The 10558-nt window shown below is 42.6% G+C and overlaps 1 long non-coding RNA gene across 1 annotated transcript in view; it reads left to right on the forward strand.

Moving 5' to 3' along the window:
- The first annotated feature begins 2565 nt into the window (after positions 1 to 2565).
- The window catches only part of LOC121013425 (uncharacterized), a 23887-nt gene continuing 15894 nt past the window's right edge, over positions 2566 to 10558 (forward strand). Inside the window, exons 1-3 of the long non-coding RNA XR_005782697.1 lie at positions 2566 to 2576; positions 4638 to 4643; positions 8573 to 8577. This is a non-coding gene — a long non-coding RNA (uncharacterized LOC121013425). The remainder of the gene's footprint in view (positions 2577 to 4637; positions 4644 to 8572; positions 8578 to 10558) is intronic.

Here is a 10558-nt window from a genome sequence, read left to right on the forward strand (position 1 = left end):
ACAGGCACTTTTAAACATTGCCTAGACAGCCGGGGTCGGTAAAAGAACCAGGACTAGGAATTCCAGCTAATATTTAGACAGATATTGTTATGGCTCATGTGGCCGTTACACTTTATGTTTGAATTAAGAGTGAAACAGTATTACCACTCTGCTTCAACCTGAGGAGGCAAGAGGTCTCACACTAATCGTGCAGTGGGGGAGGGAGAAAGTCTAACCCATCTGATCTAAAAGGTTCAGTGCAAAAGAACCACGCGGCTAAATGCACGGTACGTGCAGACATCCTAAGTACGTGGACTTCGGCATTACCAGTAGAAGCAAAGGAAATCTGTATATTTTTATGTTCGCTACACAGTTGGCTTATTTTAGATTGTTTTCTTGAAAGTTGTTAGTTATTTCTTTCTAACCTGACTGCCCCATACTTATTGCCTCAAAGGAAGCATAACATAAGATAAAAATACAGAAGTTGCTATCCGGAGTTCAACAGGTTAAAACAGAGCTGAAAATAGCTCCTAGGCATGTCATATGGTTGGCTGACTATTTTAATCCTCTGATATGTAAGAGCAATGGAAATGTTCTAGACTGAATATCTACCAACTGTCCAAGAAGCTTTACTGTCCTCAAGATTTTTGAGCACGGTCACTAGGGGACTGAGTTTAGTTATTCCCAAAGGAAAACACAAAGTTGTTGTGTACTGACTGCATAAAACGATGACAGATGCATACTTTCTGTTGTGTGGATAATATGCTCATTTCATGTTCAGATATTATGATTCTGTCCAAACAGGCAAGAACCCCTGTTGTATAGAAATGGAAGTAGGTAGGGTCTTAAATAAAGGAAGAAGTCACAACTTACAACTGGGACAGCTGTAATAGCTCTACCCACCCCTGAGGGAGGTGTGGAGACCCAGCACTGGAACCCAGAATGAGGATTAGGTGAAAAGGCCAGGTGCAGGTGACGAGTTAAAATCTCTTTCTTGATCTTAAGTACAACTGCCAGGTAAAATTGGAGCCTCCCAGTCAAATCTGAATTTTAGATAAACAACAGGCTGGTTTTAGTTATAAATATACCTCATGCAACATTTGGAACATGCGATATTTGGGATATACTTACACTAAAAAAGTCTTTGTTATGTATCTGAAATCCAAATTTAACTGGGTGTCCTGTATTTTTATTTGCTAGATCTGGCCATGAGATCTTAATGGCAGACACAAGCTTCGTTGTAGAAAGGAAGATTTGTTCCCTGTTCGTGGTGATGGGCCTAGAGCTGAGTCATGTCATCTGTGAAACTGATGACCCATCTTTTGGGGTTAGACCTGAACAATTTCTCTACATGGAATGTGGTACCAGAGCCTGCAGGTCTAAAAAGATCAGAAAACCATACAACGTAAATCTGATAGATTACCCTTCTTGAACTCTTTGGCATACTAGTCTTTTTTACTTCCTTAGCATTTAATGAAGTCTTCTAGAATTCCAGGCTGTCTCAGCTGCTAAGGGGACAAACCTAAGGAAAGGATTTGGAGCCACACTATGGCAGAAGTGTTAAAAGCAAATCCTAGTCTCCCCCCCCCCCCCCCCCGCAAGAGGACAGCAACTGCTGCTATCAAGGAAACAGAATTGGAGCCATGGGGCCAGCTCCCCATCCCCACCTGGAAAGCTGTGGGGGCTTGTTTCATAGAGGGAAGCAAATGCTTCCCCAAGTGTGAAGAAATCACACAGAATGCAAAGGCTCCCTGGTTCTGTTGTGGCTGCTCCTTCCATCTTCAGGCAGGGGATTTCTTAATTTGTCAACTGACATTTCGAGAGAAACCAGCGTGTGCCAAGCACTGTGTCACTCTGGAGATTTAACAGCCCCAGGCATCGCCTGCACCTCAGAGAGCCTCCATCGCACCGGGATCCCCACGCTGCTCTTAGACTCAGCCCTGGGCCAGGGCCTTGCCGTACAGTTTGCCATCTGCATTGCCCCATGGAGGCCCATTCAATTCCCACCTACTCGCCTTCAGTATGGGGAACCAAGGGGTGCATTACAAATGCTCCTATTGTGCTTGGGTTCCCTTTCATAATTCACATAAGCCTGGATTTCATTACTTTGATTCCAGCTTGTTCACACACACAGCAACTCAGCCGGCCCCTCACCCCATGGCCATCCGGTCGGTTCCCACATTCTTATGGGTTCTAGGTATATTTGAGTTGAAGAACCATGTCCAGGGTAGCCCCCACTACCTGTCACTCTTTATCACGTTGCCCAATTTCATGGTCCTCACTGCACATATTACTATCTGGAATTATTTTATCTGTGTGTGCATGCATGTGTGTGTGTTTGTTATATCTTCCTAAATAAGAATAAAAACATGGAGGAAGTGAATTGATCTTTCATTCACCATTGGACGTCCAAAGCCATTGAACAGTACGTGACTCATAGGCACTTAACAACCATTTATTTAATGGATGAGTGAGGGAACAAGCAAACTGCCTATTCTAGGCAACCTGTGACACATAGAGGGTGGCTTTCATGCACTGAAACATGGCTGCACTTGAGAGATGTTAGCTGTCTTCTAAGGATGATGAACGTGTGCTCTGTTTTCTCATGGGCATATCTGGCACTGTATTTGTCTTCCTTATTGAGACCAGAGGCACCAGCTGGATATCCACACTAGGAGCCTGGGAATCAGCCTAGTCCCCTCCTTTTCTTTTTGCCTCCCTCTACCTTGAAACTATAAACCAGTACTGTTTCTTCTACTCAGTCAATAGACCCTGGCAAACTGCCTCTCTATTGTCATCCCTTTGGATAAGGTTAACCTTAGCCAAGGTTCTCCAGAGAAACAAAACTAATAAGGTCAATAGGATGTATATGTATATAAGTGAGCCTGCTTCTCTTGCCCGCCCAAGAAGTTTGAGAGAACCCAATTCCCTACATTATGTCCCTTTCTAGTTGAAATACCTAAAGAGGTCACCACCACCACCACCCCCAGTTTTATTGACATATAACTGGCATGTAGCACTGTATAAGTTTAAGGCATACAGCATAATTAATCGACTTACATATATTGTGAAATTATCACCACAATAAGTTTAGTTAACATATATCGCTTCATATAGATAAGAAAGTGAAAGAAAGAAAGAAAGAAAGAAAGAAAGAAAGAAAGAAAGAAAACAAGAAAAGAAAAGAAAAGAAAAGAAAAAAAAGAAAGAAAAGAAAAAGAAGGAAAAGTGTTTTCCTTAAGAACTTTGGGGATTTACTTTCACAGCCACTTACAAATATATCACACAGCAATGTTAACTATAATGATTGTGTTGTGTGCCTTACATTCCCAGGACTTACTTATCTTATAACTGGAAGTTTGTAATTTTGACCCCCTTCACTGGGGACCTCAGTCTTTTCTCTTAAAGCCTCCTACTGATTGAATGAGGCCATCCTCCACATCGTGGAGGGTAATCTGCTTTAGTCAAAGATTTAAATGTCAATCACATCTAAAAAGTACTTCCACAGCAACATCTAAACTGGTGTTTGACCAAACATTGGCTCCATAGCCCAGCCAAGCCCAAGCCATAGCCCAGACATAAAATGAACTGTCACAGATGCCTCTCTACCTCCATCCTAACATCCTCCAGTGTACCCTCATTACTGCAATGGATGGAAAGCTATAAAATATATTTCTAAGACTCCCCTGCAACTAGAGTTCCCAACAGGGCTTGGGCTAGGAGGAGGGAGGTAAGGCACCTCAGGCACAAAATTTAAGGGGACATCAAAAACTCAAGAATCCAGACAATGAATGCTAATGCAATATTTTTAAAAAATTAAAATGTAATGCAGTATTGCATTATGTATTACAACATTTTAATGTTCCTTTTTTCTTTGGCTCCAATATAGCTTGGCATGTCACTAGCTTCTTAATGTAATTCGGTTCCACCAATAAGATGCACTGATATGAAATCTGGAGAGCAGAAATGAGATGGGAGAGATCTTTCTATGCTGGTTTCTGTTGGCAAGCACAACTGTGCTCTAACACCCAGGCACCTGTTGCAATAAAGTCTGCAAGGTATGGACTGAGGCATGAATGTTTTGCTGTTGCAGATGGAGCGGGCACAGCGTAGCTCTAGAGCCCCTACTTGTGATGGCAGCTCCTCTTATAGCGAGGGTAGGCTCTTCCTGAAATTGACAGTGCTGAACATGCCCTCCTAATTACCCCCTTTTCTTATCAAGAGGCGGGGTCCAACTCCCAGGTGGGCAGTTTTGCAATGTTGTTCATCCCAAGCCTGGAGTCTACTTCTTCTGCCTTTCCAGAAATATTAGAAAGAACCCAATTCCCTACATCATGATCCTTTCTGGTTAAAATACCTAGAAAGGCTGCTGTTTCCTGTGCCTGGAACCCAACTGATGCCATCACCTCTCTGAGATTCATCCCATCCTTTCCAGCCCCACCATTCTGCCCTTATTCAGGTCCCCTTCTTAACCACCCCACCCTCTCTAATATGGTTTTCATTTGACCTTCAATTTACCCTCTTTATATATTTCTTTTTCTGCATTCTCTACTCCCTACCCACATAGAATTGTTCTCCTCCCTGTGGGCTCACACTTTACCATGTAGATTCACCCTGTTGCTAAAGATTTAGGTAACATCAGCACATCTTGTGGGAAGTCCAATGTCAAAAATCCAATATGGAAAGTCTATAGAATTTCTTTAGATTCTCAGGGAACTTACATTAATTTCTTACTTTCTGTCTCCATTGAATTCTTCATTTCTTGATTTCATACATTCATATATTCTCACAAAGCTTTTTATGCATAGAAAATATTACTGAACACTTACATGCAAAGCAAACTCTTTTTTAAAGTTTATTTATTTTGGTGAGAGAAAGCAAATCGGGGGGTGGGGGCAGAGAGAGGGAGAATCCCAATGTGGGGCTCCAACTCAGGAACCATGAGACCATGGCCTGAGCTGAAGTTGAACACTTAACTGATTGAGCTACCCAAGTGCCCCACAAAGCAAAGTCTTAAAAAAAAGTCCTATATCCTCTCTGCCATGCTGCTCAGTAATCACTGATTTCATCCTTTCTTGTCTATTTGCTGCATCCCCCCAAGAAAGAAAGGGAAATTTTTCATTTTTCTAATGTTGTAAAACACTTTATTTCTTCCATCCTCTCCATATAGATTTTGTCCTATCATTCTACATTCACCTGGCCAATCAAGGTTTTATTCCTATAACATGACATTATTTCTGAAAGAAGACTTCTTGTAGAGCTTAGTGTGGGAATATGAGCTGATAAGAGCTACTCTGGATAATTGTATCAAGGTACTAGGAGTTCATGGGAGCAATCTGGGAGAAGTAAGAAAGACACAGGTGAGGAGAGCACCAGGAAAATAGTGAGAAGCCAGGACACTTTGGAAGGTGGTCTGGCCAGTGAGAATGGGAAAGGAAGGTGGGAAAGGACTTTCAAAAACAAAAAAGTCTAGTGTTCAATTAAAGCACCACAGATGGAGATTGGGTGGCTTTTAGGAGCACCGGCTTCTTGGGTTGCTGACAGTTCTCCAAATTCAACTTGACCACCAACTAGCTCTGTGACTGGAAAATTCCTCAATCTCTTTCATTTCATTTCTTTTTTTTTTTAAATATAAAATGTGGTAACAATTTTTTAAATCTATTTCCAATGACTACTAAAAGATTAAATAAGATAATATATGAAAAGCATCTGACAAAACAAACCAGTTGTCTGGAAATGTTGGCTATGGTGATGACATAAACAATGGTGAGCAAATGCCATTACTGCTGCCATGTAAATTGACATTATCTCCCTAAATCTTCAATTGCAAGTCTGTGAGTTGGTTAAAAAATACTAAAACAACCAAATTCCCCCATTCTGGTTGAAGCAATCATGAAAACAAGGACAGGTGAATTTATAAACTGACCTAATGCAGCAGAAACAATTGCTCCTGGACACAAGCAGGCAAGCTCCTTGGGAAATAACTGAAACCTTGGAGTCTGACTTTCTAAAGCTGGGGATGGAGGCTCAGCCAGTTGCACCAGATCTGAAAGGGCAGGTACAACCCAGTTGTCATCTGAGTTAAATGTCCTTTGAGTAGTCCCTACAGAGATGCCACACATCGCAGGCCAGGCTGTCCTTTGTCACTTCTTATGGTTGTCACTGGCAGCGCTCCTGTGTTGAGAAGAATTCTCAAGTGATGGCCAACCTCAGCTTGAGCTGGTAGCGCCTTGACTGATCAAGGACATTTGTCTTGACCTGGAAATGTTCTATCCACATCCAGAGTCACCAAACTAAAGCCCACGGGTCAAGTCCAGTACACCACCTGTTTTTGTACGACCCATGAACTGAGTGAGAACACTTTTTACATTTCCAAATGGTTGAGAAACTTCATAAAAGAAATGTCATTGCTCATGAAAATGACATGAAATTCAAATTTTAGTCCGAAGTGTTGAACTTGGTTAATTTAAAAAGTTGTGGAAAAATATTCCTTCACTTTTGTTATGAGAGAGCCTACGTCATGTTCCAGATTTTATCGCTTGGCTCAGAAAAACGAGTAAAATATTTACTGTCTGACCCTTTACAGAAAAAGTCTGTCACCCCTGTTTTACATAATCCAGAGGATTCCAAGACACTGCCACACTATGCCTTCTTCCTCTCTGCCTCAAGGCAATGCTTGTTGTTTTTCACTCGATTTTTATCACATACAAGTTGTGGGTGGGAACCCAAGAGGCCTATGGATTGATTTCCTTTCTTTTGGTAGAAAATTTCTTTCTTAAATTATCCCCTAGTGACAAGCACATGGTACGTCAAATAATGCAAGCCTGAGTGATTTTTTTTCCTTTCATCAAATACTAAAAATGAGTTAGTAGTTCTCATCATCCTCTGCTTTAATGACTAAAATATAAGGTAGGCCCATGTCGTTGCCATGATGCAAGGTTCTTAGTATTTCTTCTGTTTTCAAGGTGACTGTCAAATCTGCTCTCCCTAACTTTTATTCTTTTCTTTCAAAAAATAAACACACAAAAAAAGAGATTTCTTATCTACTCACTACCACCCACCTCTCCGCTTTACTTTCAGACACCTGAAAAGGATTTGCTTTCTCAGTAAGATCTAGGACCTGGGTACAGTATCTGCCCGGTGGGTGCAGTGTTCTCAGGTTGATGGCCTGGCACCTCTTCCGCAAACCCCAGGAAGGCAGGCACCTTCCCCTTCTCCCAGAAATACCGGGTGCCCTTTCTCCAGAAAAACTGTGTGAACTTTGAATTTTTTCAGTGCAATAATTTCCCTGATAATTACATTATAATATTAATGGAGCTTATCTTTGTTTCTGATAGCTCTTCAATTGGCATGGACTCCTGAAACTTTCTCTCTCTTGGCCCTGCCTACCCCCCATCAAATACGTAGTTAATCATCTGTTAACAAATACATAAGAGCTTGAATGGAGTTGCCTTTTTAAAAAGAAGCCTGTGGAGATTCTTTCAGAGGAGAGAAAAATCCTTTACAAAGTGAATAATAATACCCTAATTATATGTTCTGGGGATTTTGACTTTCTTCTTCAGATTTTCTTAGGGTTTGCACCACGGTAACAATATTCCTTCTTTCTGAGCAATTCTTTGCTGAAGCCTATTTACTCATTCACCAACCACTTACTTCATTTTTCTTAATTGATTTTACAAAAACAATAGAAGCTCTTTTTGACAAGTCCAACAATAGAGTTATATAAGTTATAAGTTTTAAAGAAAATCACTCTTCCCTCCTTCCTCCAATCTTGCTCACGGCTTAACAGAAGATTGAATTTAGGATCTCTTCCATCCACTTGGCTATATTTAGACAAAAACAAATGTAAAGAGTTATTTTCTCTACCTTTTTCAAAAAAATAGATACATATCACTCTGAGGTTATAATCATGTGGGTCTAACTCATTCTTCTTAGTAGTTGACGTTATTCCATTGTAGAGCTGTTGATGTTTTTGTGGAAAGACTTTCAATTCAATATTTACTTGGCACAAAATAAATGCCAGACCCTTCAATAAATTCTGGAGAGAGAAAAATGAACAACACCTCACATTCGATGTGAAAGTCAAGGACCTATAGGGGAAATTAAACAAATGACTGTATGTCAACACGATGTGCTACAACAGAGGAGTGGACAGTCATACAGAAAATGAACAGAGAACTTGGAGGGGGATTCAGAATATTCTGGAGATAAAAGTGACAGATAAGGGGGGAAGGCCCAGGCTTAGGGAAGAGCATGTGCAAAGTCAAGGAAGCTTGAAGGAGCATGGCACTCAGGAAACAGGCTAATGCACAGTGTGGAGCAGCTGGAAAAGGGCAGAATGGTAGGTTGGCACCAAAGTGAATGGACTTGTATACCAAGCTAGTGTGGACTCAACCAATGGGCTGAGAGTAAAGGGGGAATGTTGTAAGGGTTTTAAGCAGGAGACTGGATCCTGTCTTTAGAAAGATGTCTGGAGAGCATCTGGAGGATGAATTTGTGAGGGAAGACCAACTGTAATAGGAAGTCACAAGAAGCAGTTGACATGGGGCACCTGGGTGGCTCAGCTGATTAAGCGTCTGACTCTTGATCTCAGCTCAGGTCATGATCTCGTGGGTCATGAGATGAAGTCCTCCGACTCGGGTTCTGGGCTGACAGAAGGAGCCTGCTTGGGATTCTCTCTCTGCATCTCTGCATCTCTCTCTCTCTCTCTCTCTCTTTATCTCTCTCTCTCTCTCAAAACAAATAAATTAACTTAAAATTTTTTTTAAAAAAGCAATTGACATAATCTAGTCAGAAGGGGTGATGGTCTGAGGCAGGGCAGTGGCCAGAGAACAGAGGGGAGAGGATGGGAATTAGCTCTTTGAGGTGAACCCAGTAGGACCTGTGGGTAGACTGAAGGCATGACAGGGCAGGAGGGCTTTTAGCTGGGCAGTCAGATGTACCCATGGAAAGAAACACAGGGAGGCAGGCCTGCCCAGGAGAGGTGATGGCTTCAGTTTTGCACACGTTGAGTTTGAGGGGCCTGTGGAAACATCTTGGGCTTTTTGAACATTTTCCAAATACGTGGCAATGATGGCCCTCCTGAAGTACTTCATTTAACTCTGTGATAGGTTTTCCCCTTTCACAGAGAGAAACGAATGAAATGACTCAGTAGGGTTCCAAGCAAGACTCCAGTCCAGGAGGTGGGAGCTATACAGCAGCAGGGACTCTTCTAGCACACTCAGTGCCTCTGAGGTAATTCACAAAGGGCCTCTTCTAGCTGACACACTGAAACATGTGGCCCTCTGGGTAGATCAGTAAGTACATGGTATCCTTCCAGTAGGCTGAGGTACACATGCCAGAAGGCATGGCCAGGATGATGGACTGTGGGTAAGATCCCACTGTGCCACCCTCATCAGTCAAGCACTTGTGTGCAGGTCCCAGTCTGCCCATTTATAGGAGAAGCCCCAAAGGCAGCCTGTCCCTAATGAGTATTTCCTCTGGAGTGACCATGATCACCAATTACCTCCTAATTGCCAAATCCAACCAATGTTTGTCATTCCACATCTTACCTCACTCAGTAAGCACACAACACTCCACAAAATGACAAGTACATTGGATGTCAGAGACACCATAATGAGCAAGACTTGCTCTCAAGATACTCTTGGACCAGGGGCACCCGGGTGGCTCAATCTGTTAAGCGGCCGACTTCAGGTCAGGTCATGATCTCGTGGTCCGTGAGTTCGAGACCCGCGTCGGGCTCTGTGCTGACAGCTCAGAGCCTGGAGCCTGCTTTGGATTCTGCGTCTCCCTCTCTTTCGGCCCCTCCCCTACTCATGCTCTGTCTCTCTCTCTCTCTGTCAAAAATAAACATTAAAAATTAAAAAAATATATACTCTTGGACCACTATGGAAGTCTGAAGTGACAACCCCCAAATCCCACTACCGCAAGATGAATGCTTCCATGCCGATAGGTACAAAGTATAGCAGTGTGACAAAAATAAAAGCTCCTTTGGGTGGGGTTACAGAAAGCTTCAGGGGACAAACTGCAGAGACTTTTCTGGGGTAAGCAGGAATCTCCAAGAGGGACAGGCTTCCTAGAAGGATCTTCCACTGAAGGGAAGCCTACGGTTGCCAGATACAGCCAGGAAATTGGCTCCATCAGAACCATCTGTAAAGCTTTTTAGGGTCCCAACAAGGTGAATCTTTGCAACTTAAAAAATCTGACGGTGTCAGGAAAATTACAGAATTTATCCTGGGGGAATAGCACTCTTTCTTTTGGGGACATTCACTAATATTGTTTTTGAAGTATAAGGCCCGGGAGCTTAGCTGGAGGAAGAGACTAATGCAAAAGGGCTAAGCTGCCCTGCAAGATGAAAGGGGGTGCAGAGGAAGGCACCTTCAATTTTTGCACCTTCTGGATTGTGCCCAGAGGAAGATCTTCAATAGAAGATGATTTTGGAGAGTTGGAGAGGAGGGAAATGTCTTATCAGCTTGGGCTGCTATAACAAATCAGCACATGGGGCGCCTGGGTGGCGCAGTCGGTTAAGCGTCCGACTTCAGCCAGGTCACGATCTCGCGGTCCGTGAGTTCGAGCCCCG

This window comes from Herpailurus yagouaroundi, unplaced genomic scaffold, assembly GCF_014898765.1.
Source record: "Herpailurus yagouaroundi ecotype Mexico unplaced genomic scaffold, PumYag 198, whole genome shotgun sequence".
Lineage (NCBI taxonomy): Eukaryota > Metazoa > Chordata > Mammalia > Carnivora > Felidae > Herpailurus > Herpailurus yagouaroundi.